Source organism: Tursiops truncatus, chromosome 7 (assembly GCF_011762595.2).
Source record: "Tursiops truncatus isolate mTurTru1 chromosome 7, mTurTru1.mat.Y, whole genome shotgun sequence".
Taxonomy (NCBI): Eukaryota; Metazoa; Chordata; class Mammalia; order Artiodactyla; family Delphinidae; genus Tursiops; species Tursiops truncatus.
Window position 1 is genome coordinate 60,979,457 of NC_047040.1, and position 17,804 is coordinate 60,997,260.

At 40.3% G+C, this 17,804-nt stretch overlaps 1 protein-coding gene across 4 annotated transcripts in view; it reads left to right on the forward strand.

Moving 5' to 3' along the window:
• METTL8 (methyltransferase 8, tRNA N3-cytidine) overlaps positions 1-17,804 on the forward strand; it is a 123,290-nt gene that overhangs the window by 104,616 nt on the left and 870 nt on the right. The gene's annotated exons all lie outside the window — the stretch shown is intronic.

A 17,804-nucleotide genomic window follows, 5' to 3' on the forward strand; every position in this document is an offset into this window, starting at 1 on the left:
ATTCATAATATGTGCACGAATTATTTAAGTGTTACAGTGAGGGTCAATGATCATAATAGATGTCAACATTCTTTTTAAGGTTTAAAATTTAGGATAGAGTCATATTTAAATACTTAAGAGAACTAATGAAAATTTCAAAGTGCCCTTCAAACCCCCTAAAATAGCTGTTTACCTGTGTCCGAGGTGTCTGAGCTACAATTTGGTCACAAGTTTCACACAACAAAAACTAATTCTGGTTGATTTAAGAGAAAAAAAAAAATTTTTTTAAGGGAGTGTGTGAGAAAGAAAATTTTTGAAACAATATTGAGCAACTCCCACAAATGAAAAATGGGTAAGAAGAAGGAGGGCAGGAAGCAGCCAGGACCATTGCTAAAACCATGTCACCCAAGGCTGCCCCCCCAACTGATGTTGCTGCTGATGCCACCGTCCCCTGCAAAAAAAAACGTGGGGAGGGACTCTCACTTTTGGGTCAGTGAGGCAGGTATTTCTCATTGGCATTACCCATGCTGTGGCACAACCTTCCAATATGGAAGCTGGGAAATAAGCATTTGGCATTTTCTGCCTCTACAGTGAGAAGTAGGCACTGTTTCCCATTGAGACTCATAACATAACATTCATTCCCCAAACGGAGGAGAGAGTTTCAGATGCTGAGTATAAACATCGATGACAATAAATATCTCTTATGTGGGATTTTTAAGGGGAGATGTTTGACTACCTGATGTTGGAGAAACTACAAATACACATCCAGCAGAACTGGCCTATAGCCTGGGTATGTTCCCAGTGTTCCTGTCTGTGGCCTCTTATCCTTTAAATAGCCTATTCTATTATTTTTTTTATTGAAGTATAGTTAATTTACAATGTTGTGTTAGTTTCTGGTGTACAGCAAGCTAACAGATTCTGTTATACATATATATATACATATTCTTTTTCATATTCTTTTCCATTATAGTTTATTACAAGATATTGAATATAGTTTCCTGTGCTATACAATAGGACCTTGTTGTTTATTTATTTTATACACGATAGCTTGCATCTGCCAATCCCAAACTCCTAATTTATCCCTCCCACTGCCCCCAAATTTCCCCTGTGGTAACTGTAAGTTTGTTTTCTATGTCTGTGAGTCTGTTTCTATTTTGTAAATAAGTTCATTTGTATCATATTTTAGATTCCACATATGAGTGATATCATATCACTTAGTATGATAGTCTCTAGATCCATCCATGTTGCTGCAAATGGCATTATTTCATCCTTTTTTATGGCCGAGTAATATTCCTGTGTCTGTGTGTGTGTGTGTGTGTGTGTGTGTGTGTGTGCGCGCGCGCGTGCGTGTGTGTGGAGAGAGAGAGAGAGAGAGAGAGAATGGATAAAGATGGATATATATATATATATCTGTATATCACATCTTTATCCATTCATCTGTTGGTGGACATTTAGGTGGCTTCCATGTCTTGGCTATTGTAAATAGTGCTGCAGTGAACATTGGGGTGCATGTATCTTTTTGAATTAGCATTTTCTCCTGATATATGCCCAGGAGTGGGATTGCTGGATCATATAGCAACTCTATTTTTAGTTTTTGAGGAACCTCCATACTGCTTTCCATAGTGGCTGCACCAATTTACATTCTCCCCAACAGTGTAGGAGGGTTCCCTTTTCTCCACACCCTCTTCAGCATTTATTATTTGTAGACTTTTTAATGATGGCCATTCTGACCAGCGTGAGGTGATACCTCACTGTAGTTTTGATTTGCATTTCTCTAATAATTAGTGAAGTTGAGCATATTTTCATGTGCTTATTGGCCATCTAGTCTATTTTTATTAGCTTTAGTTTCTCAAACTTTGGACTTGTTCTTGCTAAAACCCAAAACCCACTTCTGACTTCCAACGAGGTCATAGCCACTTGCCCCCCTAAGTCATAACTTGGGGCACAACCCAGAACTGAGGCTGTAAGAGGAAAAAGTAAACCACACAACAATATATACCTCTACCATACTCCATAACATTAGCAAAGAGCTGATTTTTCAGCTAGGATGTAAGTGGCCCAAATTATTAGGATGGGGTCGGCTTTTATATGAGCTCTTTTTTTTAAAACAAATTTATTTATTTATTTATGGCTGCATTGTGTCTTCATTGCTGCGCGCAGGCTTTTCTCTAGTTGCGGCAGGCGGGGGCTACTCTCTGTTTCGGGGTGCAGGCTTCTCACTGTGGTGGCTTCTCTTGTTGCAGAGCACGGGCTCTAGGCGCGTGGACTTCAGCAGTTGTGGCACATGGGCTTAGTTGCTCCACGGCATGTGGGATCTTCCCGGGCCAGGGCTCAAACCCATGTCCCCTGCGTTAGCAGGCAGATTCTTAACCACTGGGCAACCAGGGAAGTCCTATATGAACTCTTAAAGTTATCCTTTCAAGCTTTGGAAATGTTGGTTATTTTCATGATCAGAAATGTTCCCTAAACAGTTTGTGAAGGCATTCTCCTGATAGTGCCTATGAGTGCCAATTAAAATTTTAAAAGCTTCTTTTCACATTTTAATTTGATGAATATAAAACTTAAACCCTGATCTGAAAATGAGAAAGACCTTATCATATCAAAGTTTTTAAAGAATGCCCCAAATTGTCGAGATACTCACTGAGGTGATAAGGCTAAGTGACTAGTGGGATATTCAGAATCAAGACAGCAGGGAATTGGAAGGCCTCCTGATCTTCCAGTGGATTTGCCAGCCCTCTCTTTGCTTTTACGCAGCAAGAAGAGACTATGAGGTATGTGCTGCAAAAGTTATTTTCAGAGCTGTTAGGATTTAATCACTTCACTGTTTTTAACCGGAAGAACCTTTTATTTCTTTTACTACATTGGAACAAATGTTTAAAAGGAAAGATCAGACAATCCCTGACTTCTTAGAATAATTAACTCAAAGCACTTACTCTTACTCCTTCCCTTCCTATGTTATCATTACTGCCCTTCAACAGGCTGCACAGAGATGAACTCTCTCATTCACTGTGCACTCTTTGGGTACTTGTTAGGTACCTATTTTGTGCCTGGCACCATGCCAGGGAGTGGAAAATTTGATATGAAGCCAAAAAAGCTTGATCTTCAGGGACACAATTTCATGGACCTCTTCCAGGGGTACACCTAGCAATATATATTCACTGGTTATGTATTTTTGCAAAATTTGGAAAAGTAAAATATTTTAACCACAATTGGTTAAGACTATTATCTCTTTCCAATCTGACATCCCTTCTATCATAAGTTTTCCTTGTGTCTGATGACCTTGGAGAGTCTGTGGTCATTTCAGGGATTCAACTAAGGGAAGTTAAGTTAGGAACACATTTTGAGTTTAGTGGTAAAAATTCATGTAGTTGGCAGTCATTTCTGTGAATACTTAAAAGTTATTGCTGGCCGTGCCAGCATGGGAATGGCTGGTAGGTATATTCCTACCCTTCCTTGTGCCAAGTCACCTTCTGCTGTGACCTGAAGGTGCAGAGCCATCGATGATACACTGATTAATATGAGGATGGTCAATTCAAAGAATAACATGTTGATCAACCACACTAGGGAAAAGCATGAACTGTCTTTCTAATCACTATAGAAAATGAACTTATAAATTGTTGTCTCAAGAAAGAGGTAATCAAAGAGTACAAGTCAAAAAAGTAGGAAAAATTGTATCGTAGAGATGTGTCAAGCAGTTAATAAATAAAAATATTTTATTTTTATAAAGTTGATGGTATTTATCAGCTTTTTATATTTGTAATTTGTTGTGATTTCTTCTCACCTAATTTTGTGTTCCTTTGAAGAATCTTCTCTTCCCCAAATTGTATAAGTTTTATGCCCATAGAATTTAGATTTGCCTAAGATATGTAGCTTTGGGAATGCAGATGCATTAAAGCCCAATTCAGTCTTCCAGTTGCTCACAGTCTAGTGGGTCAGACGGACAGGTAAACAAGCATAATGATACAAATGTATCATAATGATACAAATGCTGCAAGGTGGCATCATCTGATCAGTTGGGAGAAAATGGATCCTGTCTTAGTTCTATAACAAAGTACCATAAACTTTATAAACAACAGACATTTATTTCTCACAATTCTGGTATCTGGAAGTCTAAGATCAGGGTGCCAACATGGTCAGGTCCTGGTAAGAACCCTTTCCTGGGTTGCACACTGGCGACTTCTCATTGTGATCTCACATGGTGGAAAGAGAAAGCTCTGGTCCTTTCATCTTCTTATAAGGTCACTAATCCTATTCATAAGGGCAGCACTCTCATGACCTAATTACTTCTGGAAGACCTCATCTCCAAATGCCATTACATTGGGGGGGTTACAGTTTCAACATTTGAATTTTGAGGGGACACAAACCTTGCATACATTCATGCATGTTTTTTTCTGACAACAAATGGGTGCTTTCTTTCCAACAACAAATATGTCATTCCAACACCAATTCTCCAATTCTCCCACACCAACTGAGTATCCTGCAATTTCACTCAGTTCTGACACTATCCAGAGATAGTGCAGACCCAAGTTAAGGGCTTAGTACCTCAAACCATCCCCAGTTCAAATGCCAGTCCCAAGTCCCTGGTCCCCAGACTACCTGCACTTACGTCTGACTTGGCTACAAACTCAGGGGTTCCCGTTACCCTCTCTTGGGTATGATAATTTGCTAGAGCAATTCATAGAACTTAGGAAAAAGCTTTACTTTTGTTTATTGCTTTATTGTAAAGGATGCATCTCAGGAACAGCCACATGTAAGTGATCCGTAGGGGAAGGTATTGGAAGTAGGGTTGGGGTTGGTGCAGAGTTTTCATGCCTTCCTTCTCAGCACATCTGAGTCACCAACCCGGAATTTCTGAATCTCAATGTTCAAGAGTTTTTACTGAAGTTTCATTAAGTAGGCAAGATTAATTAAATCATTGGCCATTGGTGATTGAACTCAATCTCCAGCCCCCATCCCCTCCCTGGAGGGGAGGGTTTGCTGAAAGTTGCAACCCACTAATACTTGTTTGGGCTTTCTGAAACTATCTAGGGGCCCCACCTTAAGTCATCTCATTAGTACAGACTCTGATATGTGTGAAAGGGGTGCCTTAGGAACAACAAAAGACTCCTATCACTCAGGAAATTTCCCAGCGTTTTAGGAGCTCTGTGCCAGAAACTGGGGACAAAGTCCGAACATATATTTTTATTATACCACAATCCAACACAATTAATTTGATTTATAAAGCTAGGAAGTTAGACAATGAAACAAACTTTCCTGAGCCCAGGTACCCAAAACTCTCCTGAAATATCCCGTAAAGTTGCTTTCCCAAAAAGCTTTCTCAGAATCTCCTTTAGAAATTATTCATTTGCCTCAAAGGTGTAATGATCCTTCAATTTTTGCTTTGCTACAGCAAAAATAGGGAACAAATTATGAAGAATATTAAAAAAGACTATTTCTAGTGTGTTTATATGTTATTATCATGAAAATTCAAGTTGGATGTGATGAATTCCTATTTGGATTACATATATTTTTGAAAACTATACACTCTTCAGCATTAAATATATAAGCTATTGACTGTGAAGTGTGAGCTTGCTATCCCATATTTGTAAGATAGAAGAAATGGAGTCTCTGGTTGATTTTTAAGTTTTCTACTAGTTTCTCACTTGTTACATTTTAATGAATTCCTAATGAAACAGGAGGAAAGGGAGCAGGGCACAACCTTTAAAAGAATGACACTGCCCTTGAGGATACGACATAACTAGTTAGAATTGATTAGGCCCAAGATAGCAGAATATTCGACTTCCAGTGGACCTTAAGCTTCGTTATAAGCTCATTGTAATGCCTTAGCGTATGCTAAATGACACACCCACAGGCACCATGACAGTCCCGAGGCTGAATATAAAAGGCCAAAAATTGGGTGGTGGCTCAATTCCTGGAAATCCCTGCCCCTCCCCTGAAGTAGTTGGAATATTTCTCCCACTCATTAACCTATGAAATTACCCAGCCCATAAAAAGTAACCAACCCATATTTTGAGGCCTCTTGCCTTCTGAGATGGCCCACACTCTGTCTGTGAAGTGTGTTTCTCCCAGGGCCATTCTCACCTTCGAGACAGACCGTATCCTGTCTATTGAATGTATATCTCTCTACGTAAATCCAATTCTTACCTATCACTTTATCTCTCACTGAGTTCTTTCTGCAACCAGACATAAAGAACCTGAGCTTCATTAAGTCCTGAAACCAGGTGTGTGATATCAATTAAAAGATAGTGGGTTCAAGTCCCAATCTGAGTTGTACAGTTTCACTACCATTCATTAAATCATGGGCTTCAGGTCCTTAGTCAGATGCTTCATCGCCTTCCTATGGGGAAAGGAGAAAATCAGATTCAACTTACATCAGTTTTATTAATAGCACCATTTTTGAGAAGATAACTCAAGTGAGGTGTATGGACTAGCTATGCCTATGCCTTCATCATAGATAACTTAATTTTTAAATGGTTCTATCCTGTTAAGAAGTGTTTAAAATTTTGATTAAACTAAAAACTCTCTTTGAAGATGCAGGTTGGCCAGAGCAGATTGTAAAACTGCAGGGCTTAGCAAAGAAGTCACTTAAACCAACTGAGAAGTAATGAAGGAGGAAGTTAATTGAGTGAATTAGTAATTTGGTTACTAGGGAAAATGTTTCCTGTTAAAAGGAAACAAAGTGGTTAGACACAGACTTTGGACAGCCCAGGAGAGTAAAGGGGTTCAAAACATGCCACCCCAAAATATGCCACTTTGGCATGGGGATTTTTAGCTGAAGGCCCAGCAACCTCAGGAAAGCTTTTTAAATGCCCACCCCCCTCCATTAACTACCTAAAAGTAAGTGTAAATTTCTCCATTTGTAGGAGGAAAATCTACATTTATAAAGGAAATTTTCATTAGAAAGGGTAACCGGACCAGGAAGAGAATTACTACCAGAAATAACTTTTTCCCCTGAGTGGCTTATTTGCATAACAAGGCATTCATTATTTACCAAGTATTTCCTCCTCTCACCTTCCCAGAAATTGCCTCACCCCCTCCACCACCTAGAAGCCCCAGACACCTGTCTCTTTCCTCAGCTCAGGAAGGTATGTGTCTTAATTGTCTGGCTGCTTTTTTTAATTGAAGCATTGTTGATTTACAATGTTGTGTTAGTTTCAGGTGTACAGCAAAGTGACTCAGTTATATATGCATGTATATGTATATATATATATATATATATATATATATATATACACACACACACACACACACATAGGTATATATTCTTCTTCAGATGCTTTTGAAAGAAACTGCCTTTTCAGCCTCACTCATACTTTTGTGAAGCTCCTTTGCCCATAATTTAAAAAATGTCTTCTTCCTGTTAATCTGTCTTATGTCAATTTAATTCTTAGGCCAGCCACAGAACCTAGAAGGGTAGAAAGGAAATTTTTTCCTCCCCTATAAGAACATGATTTTTTTTTCTGAGCAGAAAGAAGAAAGAGCAAGGAAAGGAGATACTAGAGAAAGATTGATGCAATTTAAAGACATGGAAGTCATACTATTCAAAATTCTGAATTAGCTTATGCAAAAGGAGAAACACCGTGATGTCTATTATGATTTTTAAAGAGTGATTTTTTTCATAGCATGCCGTGGGCCTGAAAGCTTTAAAACTGAGGGGGGGGTGGTGGGGAGTGGGGAAGGTTTTTCTGAAAAGCAAATGAGAAAAATCAAGATTTTGTTAAGGAATGGCTGTTAATGACATAGTAACAAAATTTTGTATCTGAATTTATTTGACTACTTTTAAAGTTTGCTTAATTTTGTATAGTATCTAAAATATGTTTACATATTTGTAACCAGTGTTTCTGTTTAGTAAAGTGTTTAAGAATGCTGTCTTCAAAGACAGCTGAGACTGGATTTTAATTAAGGCGGGCAACCTAAATTCTCTGAGCCTCAGTTTCTTTTTTTGTAAAAGTGGAATAATAATTGATAGTGGCTTGCTGAGAGGATTAAGTAATGAAAGGCTTGACAATGTCTGGTCAGTCAGAATACCCAAATAAGAATTGGTTTATGCCCAAGCCTTTGAACAAGTAACCATTATCCAGTAGCTCTCTATAAGACTGATTGTCAGAGCACAGCTATCCCTTTGTCCCATCAAGTGTCATGGAATCATAGAAAGTCTAGAGGTCACCTCATCGATTCTCCCCACCAAGGCAGGAATCTGCTCTGCAATGTCCATCACTTGCACCTGAACACGTCTCCTCTGGAGAAGTCACTACTTAGTACAGTGGCCCATCTTGTTTTAGAGTGACTCTATCAGGAAATGTTACCTAACAGTCAGCCAAAATCTGCCCCTCACTTCTACTCTTGGGTCTTTGTTCTGCCACCTGGAATTCGCACAGTCAGCCACTTCCTTATTTCAAGTCAGCAAATTACCCTGCCCCCGCTGCCATAGGCCTTCCCTTTCCCAGGCTCTTTTCCCCCCAGTCCCACTGCTGCAGTTTGGGGTCCATGAATAGACGGAAAAGCTTCATGGGGAGGGTACTTCTGAGCACAGCAATTTGAAGAGAGGATCTTTTGCAATTTTTTGTTTAGGGTCAAGATAGAAAGCATAATTTAAACTGACACAATGGCTATTCACTTTATCAATCATCTGTTACACAATAAAATCAGAACAGAGCTACTCTTTTCTGTGAGAAAGTGTCAGCTGAGGAGGATAGAGACTCCTCTTGCCACTGACCTAGACTTCACTATAGAAATCAAAGAATGTTGGGTTCTTCAGTCAAGTATATCCTAATCGGGAGCATGGGAAAATAGAGCAGAAGCTGGTCACTTCGTTACTGAGGGACCAAGAAAACAGTGGATGAATGGGGCCCATAGTGTGTGTGTGTGTGTGTGGTGTCCTCTCTCCTCTCCTCTCTCTTTGTCTTACCCACTTAGAAGAGGTCTTTTGGTAGAGAAAAGCATCAAGATTTAAAGCACAAGAGAGTTTGGGTTTGCAAATGATTTAACCTTGTCTTCTTTTATAGCCCTCTCTGGTGGTTGTATTTTCCAGGGTCTGATTTTAATAATAATAGCTACCATTTACCAACCACTTACTATGAGGTAAGGAATTGTTCTAAGCAACTGAGCATATGAACTCATTCAATCCTCAAAGCAACCACTGGGGGAGAGACTATTATTATAATCAGTTTATAAATGAAAGAAATAGAAGAAGGAATGGTTGAGTATCCTGCACAAGATTGAATAGCTAGTAAAGGGCCAAATGAAGCTTCAACTCTAGAACCTGCCTGCTGTCCATGATGTAGTATCCTCTTCCCTGTAAAAGAGAATGTTTTTCTCTAAGCCCTAGACTAACAAAATTACCAAATGATTTTGACAAGCTGTACTGCCTTTCATGGCAGGGGATAAGCTATCCAACAAAATCTATGCTATGTCAGAATCTTCTGTTGGTGTTCAGTTTGCTTATGAAACAACCATAAAGTGAGCTGAATGGCCTTGAGTCTCATTTTTACTTTGCTGAAAGAAATTGCTTAAGGAACAGTTACCCTGAAACACTCTTAAAATTGCGTGTCTCTTCAAGGTCAAGTAAGGCAATCTTTATTCTTGGACCCCGGACTCAGCACATTATGGGGTTCTCAAGACATTCCAGTAAGATACCTTTGCCACTTCTCAATTTATTGCCTCTCAGCTCCAAATTCACTGTTCATTGCCTGCTCTACAAAAATGAAGCTGAGCCCTTTAAATATGTTTCCTTTGCCAGTTGACATAATCTTAAGCTTTGTCATTCGGGGCTGCTGGAGAGACATTTCAGGAAGATGTTTTTCTTGCTGGCTCCTGTGTGCCTTGCAGCAGGCTCCTACAGTGTAGGTGGTTTCTCTGGCAACCAGCGATAGGTGAGTTTTCTCCAGAACTGGGCTACTGCGGTGGGCGGTGGTCAGCAGTACCCAGTAGCCAGCAGTCTACCTTGGCACTCCACTCGGAATGTTTTGTAGTGGACTGCCTCCAGCAAGATACCTCTCCTTTAAAAACTTTTCTGAGGAAGGTGTATTTCCAGCAAGTTGCCCTAACATGGCACCACAGGGACTTCTCTGCCATTCAGTGAGTCATACACCCCGCCCCCTTGAACAAGGTCTGACTCTCAGCCTAGAGGGGCTGGCAGACTCTTCCATGATTACTCTAACTCAGCCCTAGGGGTAGTGGCTGCTCCATTACATCTGCTATTCCTATATTATTTAAAATTCTCCTTACCTCTTACTACCCATTCCCTCATTACTCTGATCCTCTATTATGGTTAATAATTCTTTATATTAAGCTTCCTCTGCTCAAATTACTGTATGGTTTCTGCCTCCTGATTGGACCTTGACTGATACAGTGCCTCCATTGTACAATTTGAATGTTGATCCTCCTCAACTATATAGTTTAGATAACTAAAAGGCTCTGTTTAGTCAGGATTCTTCTTGTTGCAATTAAGAGTAATCTAATTCAAATTAGCTTAAATACAAAAGAGTTTAGGGCTTCCCTGGTGGCGCAGTGATTGAGAGTCCGCCTGCCGATGCAGGGGACACGGGTTCGTGCCCCAGTCCGGGAAGAGATCCCACATGCCGCGGAGCGGCTGGGCCCGTGAGCCATGGCCGCTGAGCCTGCGCGTCTGGAGCCTGTGCTCCACAACGGGAGAGGCCACAACAGTAAGAGGCCCGCGTACCGAAAAAAAAAAAAAAAAAAAAAAAAGAGTTTATTGGTCCAAAACACCAAACCTCAAAAAACGGCAGAAATGAGGGGTTCAGTGAATCAAACACTACCATGTCTCTGTCTCTGTCCTTCTTTCTTTCTTCCTTTTCTGCTTCTTTCTTTCTTCATTCCTTCCTTCCTTTATTTTTAATTGAAGTATAGTTAATTTATAATGTTGTGTTAGTTTCAACTGTACAGCAAAGTGATTCAGTTATATATATATATATATATATATATATATTCTTTTTCAGATTCTTTTCCATTATAGGTTATTACAAGATATTGAGTATAGTTCCCTGTGCTATACAGTAGGTCCTTGTTGTTTATCTATTTTATATAGTAGTGTGTATATGTTAATCCCAAACTCCTAATTTATCTCCCCAAACCCCCAGCTCTCCCCTTTGGTAACCATAAGTTTGTCTTCTGTGTCTGTAAGTCCATTTCTGTTTTGTAAATAAGTTCATTTGTATCATTTTTTTAGATTCCACACATATGACATCATATGATATTTGTCTTTGTCTGACTTACTTCACTTAATATGATAATATCTAGGTCCATCAGTGTTGCTGCAAATGGCATTATTTCACTCTTTTTTATGGCTGAATAATATTCCATTGTGTATATATACCACATCTTCTTATCTATTCATCTGTCGGTGGACATTTAGGTTGCTTCCATGTCTTGGCTATTGTAAATAGCACTTCTATGAACACTGGGGTGCTTGTACCATTTCGAATTAGAGTTTTCTCCAGATACATGCCCAGGAGTGGGATTGCAGTATCATATGGTAACTCTATTTTTAACTCTTTTTTTTTTTTTTTTTGGTACGCGGGCCCCCCACCGCTGCGGCCCCTCCCGTTGCGGAGCACAGGCTCCGGACGTGCAGGCTCACCGGCCATGGCTCAGGGGACCAGCTGCTCCGCGGCATGTGGGATCCTGCCGGACCAGGGCACGAACCCATGTCCCCCGCATCGGCAGGCGGACTCTCAACCACTGCGCCACCAGGAAAGCCCCTATTTTTAACTTTTTAAGGCACCTCCATACTGTTCTCCATAGTGGCTGCACCAATTTACATTCTCACCAACAGTGCAGGAGGGTTCCTTTTTCTGTCCTTCTTTCTTTCTCTTTCCCTCTTTCCACCCCAAACCTTGCTTCTATTTTTATCTGCATGTGATCTCATCGTTTCAGGACAGGTATAACTATTTCTGTAAGATGATACGGAAAAACCCGAACGAAAATTTTGGCCAACCTAATATCATCTAGAATCATGGCTGCATTTGTGTCTAGGCTTTATAATTCTGTATGTGACTCCCACCCTAACCCTCAAAAAAATGATTATTTTCTTACATCTCCAGTTAGAAGAATCTTGAGGAAGACACTTGACCTAACCTAGCCTGAGCCGTGTGCCCGTCATAGACCAATCACTATGGCCATCCTGAGTCACATGCTCAGCTCTGTGGCCAGAGAAGTAGGTACAGTGATTAACAATGGACAAAAGATTCACTTGTTTGGAGTGGTGAAAATTTTGATTTTTTTTTTTTTTTTTTTTTTTAAGAAAAGGGAGGACTTCCCTGGTGGTCCAGTGGTAAAGAATCTGCCTTCCAATGCAGGGGACGTGGGTTCGATCCCTGGTTGGGGAACTAAGATCCCACATGCCACAGGGCACCTTATCCCACACGCGCCACAAGTACAGCTTGCGCGCCTCAACGAGAGAGCCCTGCCGCAAACTACAGAGCCCACGTGCTCTGGAGCCCCCGCACCACAACTAGAGAGAGAAAACCTGTACACCATAACTGGAGAGAAGCCCGCATGCTGCAAGTAGGAGCCCACACGCCACAACGAAAAAGATCCCACACGCCTCAGTGAAGATCCTGCGTGCCACAACTAAGACCCAACGCATTCAAAAAAAAAAAGAAGAAAAAGAAAATAATAAAAAAAAGGATGATGTTTTGAGCAGAAAGAACTGTAATTTTTTTTTTTTTTTTTTTTTTTTTTTGCGGTACGCGGGCCTCTCACTGTTGTGGCCTCTCCTGTTGCAGAGCACAGGCTCCGGACGCGCAGGCTCAGCGGCCATGGCTCACCGGCCTAGCCACTCCGCAGCATGTGGGATCTTCCCGGACCGGGGCACGAACCCGTGTCCCCTGCATCGGCAGGCGGACTCTCAACCACTGCGCCACCAGGGAAGCCCCAGAACTGTAGTTTTTTGAGATATAGGTGCAAGCTTCATGAACTGAAAAAGAGAAAGTATTTCTGGTTAAAAACAAAATGTCATTCATAGTTCTTTGGTGATTAAGTAATAATAGTCACTTTTTAAACCAATCGACCAAGGTAACAATTGTTAGCACATTTCCCCAGTCCAACAAGACTTAAGTGTGGCAAGTATTATTGGTTACCTATGGACAGCCAGTCCCTCCCATATTGCTTACCAGTAGAACCCTGATTTGGTTCAGCCTTACCATGACCATGTACTCAGTGAAGGAGGCCCTCTCCAGCCCCAAAGAATGAGCCTCTGTTAGCAAACATTGTGGAAACTCCGTTTTCCTTGCCATTGATTGTTTAGGAATGGGTGTGTGAGGCACTTCTGGCAAATGAGGTGTGAAAGAAACTTTTCTGGGGTGAGTGGTAGCTTCTGGGAGGGAGGAAAACCTGCCCTTTTTTGATGTCTCTCCTTTGCTGTATGAGGGGAAGGTTTCTGAAGGTGAGGCAACCATCTCAGAACTATGATGAGACAAGCAAGGGGACAAAACCCAACACGCTGGGGATGGAGCAAGAACACAGGGAAAGAGCCAGTCTTTAATGACACTCCTGAGCTCTTAAATTAACCAACCTGTAAATCACTCTATCTCCAGAATTCCTATGTGGAAAAATTAATTCCTTATTGTCTAGCCACTTTTAGTTGGGTTTTCTGTTATATACAACAAAAAAGCATTAGAATGAAAACCTGAGACATCTCTTACCATCAGCTTTATATCAGGAAATATCATATTTGATTGGGAAGTCAGATCCCTTTATCTTATGAAGAAGTAAGAATTGAAGTATTAAGAGTAAAAAAATCAGCTAGAGTACCTCTAACCTCAGAATCACCCAATATCATTGGGTCAACTCCCACACACAGTCTGATGTCCACACAGATTTAGATCCAATCCATATAAGGCAAATGTGCCTCTCTTTACAAGTGGATACAGCCTTTAAAAGACAAAGAAAAAAAAAAATCGCCCTTTCCAAAGCAATGTCATTTACCAGAGAGACAGACACAGACATTTGAAATCCCTTATAGCCTTCACAGCCCATGTGGGCATCTCTCATTTGGAATGCCATCTGCTGAGCTCTTCCAAAACTGTTCTCAACAGGTAATTCTATCTGTGAGGAATACATTCAACTGACATGCAGCTACTTGGTTTCTCTCAACAGGAATGAAGGATATATATATATATATATATGTACTCCACATTGATATCTTCCTTTTATAGTTTTTTCTGTACTACACAGTTTAGCCCGTAAATGTATTCTGATTCTTTAATTCTTACCTTTTTAAAATGTCTCTTCTTGTTATAAAGATTACAATTTCCTAGGAGGCAACATAGTAGAGGAAATGTGTGCTTTGGTCTCAGAATCATAGCTTAAAATCTTGGTTCTCCTACTTACTGTCTTTGGGAAGTTATTTAGCTTCTGAGCCTCAGTTTCTCCCCTATAAAATGTGAATAATAATATGTCCTTTCATAATGGCATCACTCACTTCTACAAAACATTTTATTCTGTAAGTCATCACATTTTTTAAGTATACTGATCTTAAGTCAGACAGGGATTTTAGATGGAAGAGAATATTATTCCTTGATTCTCAATGTTGGGCTCTTAGTGGAAAGCAGTTGACTCTGTATTTTCTTCTCACGATCTCACAGAAGAATAAAGAGGACTTCAGAACTTTTCTGCTGGCACAGTGGTTAAGAATCCACCTGCCAGTGCAGGGGACATGGGTTCGATCCCTGGTCCGGGAAGATCCCACATGCCGCGGAGCAACTAAGCCCATGTGCCACAACTGTTGAGCCTGCGCTCTAGAGCCCGCATGCTGCAACTACTGAAGCCCACGTGCTGCAACTACTGAAGCCTGCGCACCTAGAGCCCATGCTGCGCAACAAGAGAAGCCACCTGAATGAGAAGCCTGCGCACTGCAACAGAGAGTAGCCCCTGCTCGCTACAACTAGAGAAAGCCCGTGCACAGCAATGAAGACCCAATGCAGCCAAAAAAAAGCTTAAAAAAAAAAGGGATTTCAGACCCTTCTGATTCATCAGTATGGACAGCAGAGCTGACAAAGAACTTCTTCCTACTATAATCACATAAAAATGCTGGATACAATATTACTTAATCATTTTTTAATGTGAAAAAATTAAAGAAAAAAGCAAGAGAAATAAAACAATGAAAAAAAAAAGGAGAAAACAATGAATTATGGAAATAAAGCTAAAACTCAAAACCAGAGTAATAAGAGCCAGAAGTTGCCAATAGCTCAGGGTAAGACCAAACCAGGATATTGGCCATAGGGAATGGGTGCTGAGTGGCAGCACCAGTAGTGTGAGGACTCTGTAAGATTTCCAAGTAGGGTAATCTACCTAGAAGCATCATAATGGAATAGCAGGACATTAAAGACAAAGGAAAAATCTTAAAAAACTAACAGCAGGGAAAGACAAATTGCCTACACTAGATCAACAGCTGGATAGACAACAAAATAGAAGTCAGAGCCAAATGGAATTAATGTCTTAAAAGTGCTAAGAGAAAATAACTGTCATCTTTGTATATGCCTAATAGACCTCAAAATATAAAAAGGAAAAATGAACAGGATCAGTTTACAAATCTAGAATCATAGTAGATTTTAATACATCCATCCAAAACTGATAGATCAAAGACTCAAAAAAACCCAGTAAGCTTCTAGAAGACTAGAACTACATAATTATCAGCTTCACATAAAAACAGTACTTCACCATAAAAATTATAAAATAGCCATTCTTATTTATACTTTTTGCTGCGTTGGGTCTTCGTTGCTGCTCTGTGTCTTTGTTGCTACGCTTGGGCTTTCTCTAGTTGTGGCAAGTGGGGGCTACTCTTTGTTGCGGTGCACAGGCTTATTGCGGTGGCTTCTCTTGTTGTGGAGCACGGGCTCTAGGCACACAGGCTTCAGTAGTTGTGTACGGGCTCAGTAGTTGTGGCTCACAGGCTCTAGAGCACAGGCTCAGTAGTTGTGGCACATGGGCTTAGTTGCTCTGTGGCATGTGGGATCTTCCCGGACCAGGGATCAAACCCGTGACCCTTGCATTGGCAGGCGGATTCTTAACCACTGCGCCACCAGGGAAGTCCCCAAATACCCATTCTTTTCAAGCACACATAAACTCTTTAAAAAATAAATCATACATTAGGGCATAAAAAAGAGAGAAATACCAAAAAATTGATATGTTTTCTCTAAATAAAATTTTAAATGAATTATTAAAAAGATGGTAAATAAATGAACAAAACCCTCATGTATTTTAGACACTAAAAAATATACTTTTAAATAATTTACTTTTCAAAGAAAAAATTAAGAGAGAAATAAAAAATATGTAGAACCAAATGACAATGAAAATGCCTCGGTAAAATTTGGATACATCTAGGAGAGTATAGCCTTAAATGCATGTGTATCAGATAATAGAAGTGTTAAAAAGCCATGAGCTCAATCTTGAAGAATCTAGAAAAAGAGCAACGGAGTAAATTCAAAGGTCACAAGGTGGCAGCAAGAGAAGAAATAAAAACAAGACTAGAAATTCATGAAATAAAAAATGAAGAAACAGGGGCTTCCCTGGTGGCGCAGTGGTTGAGAGTCAGCCTGCCGATGCAGGGGACACGGGTTCGTGCCCCGGTCCGGGAAGAGATCCCACATGCTGCGGAGCGGCTGGGCCCGTGAGCCATGGCCGTTGAGCCTGCGCGTCCGGAGCCTGTGCTCCGCAACGGGAGAGGCCACAACAGTGAGAGGCCCGCGTACCGCAAAAAAGAAGAAACAGCAGAGATAATCTTATATTTTGAAAGACTAGTAAAATAAATGTTTGGTGATAAACCAAAAATATGCAGGAGGTACAAATAATGATATCAGTAATGAAAGGGGTTCATAATTACAAAGGAAGGAAGAACATTTAAAGCCACAAGAAATTATTATATCGTCACATGAAATTGCCAATATTCAACCTTTTGACCTTATATAATAAAACCACAATTCCAAGTCATTATGAACAACCATAAACACAAACATTTGAAAACATAAAGTGGCAAATTTTCCAGACAAATATAAAAAACCAGAATTAACTAAAAAGGGAATTTTAAAGCTTTAATATACTTACAGCATTAAAGAAATTAAATTAGAGTGAAAAAAAAAAAATCCATCTCCCAAACAGAATAAGGCCCAGACAGTTTATAGCCTGGTGTTAGCAAACCTTCAAGAAACAACAGTTAACATCTACATATTCTCTTCAAGAGAATAGAAAAATAGAGGGGAAAAAAGAAAACAAAATACTATTGGACTTTCCTGGTGGCACAGTGGTTAAGAATCCGCCTGCCATTGCCGGGGACGCGGGTTCAAGCCCTGGTCCGGGAAGATCCCACATGCCACAGAGCAACTAAGCCCATGCACCACAACTACTGAGCCTGTGCTCTAGAGCCCGAGAGCCACAACTACTGAGGCCACGTGCCACAACTACTGAAGCCTGCGTGCCTAGAGCCTGTGTTCCGCAACAAAGAGAAGCCACCACAGTGAGAAGCCCGCCCACCACAACAAAGCGTAGCTCCCACTCGCTGCAACTAGAGAAAGCCCACCTTCTGCTACGAAGACCCAACACAGCCAAAAATAAAATAAATAAAATTTAAAAACAACAACAACTATTAGTTCCACTTCAAGGTATCCATCTTAGAGAAATTCTCACATGTGTGTATATATAAGGATAGGGAGATACATCCTGGGTTGATCCTGACCACAAAGTTTATAATACCCCAAATCATAAAAGAGTAAATCTCTTTCAACAGAGGAATGGATAAATAAATTGTGAATATTCATGCCATAGTCAAAATAAGTAAATCAGAGCTATATGTATCTGCATAGGGAAAT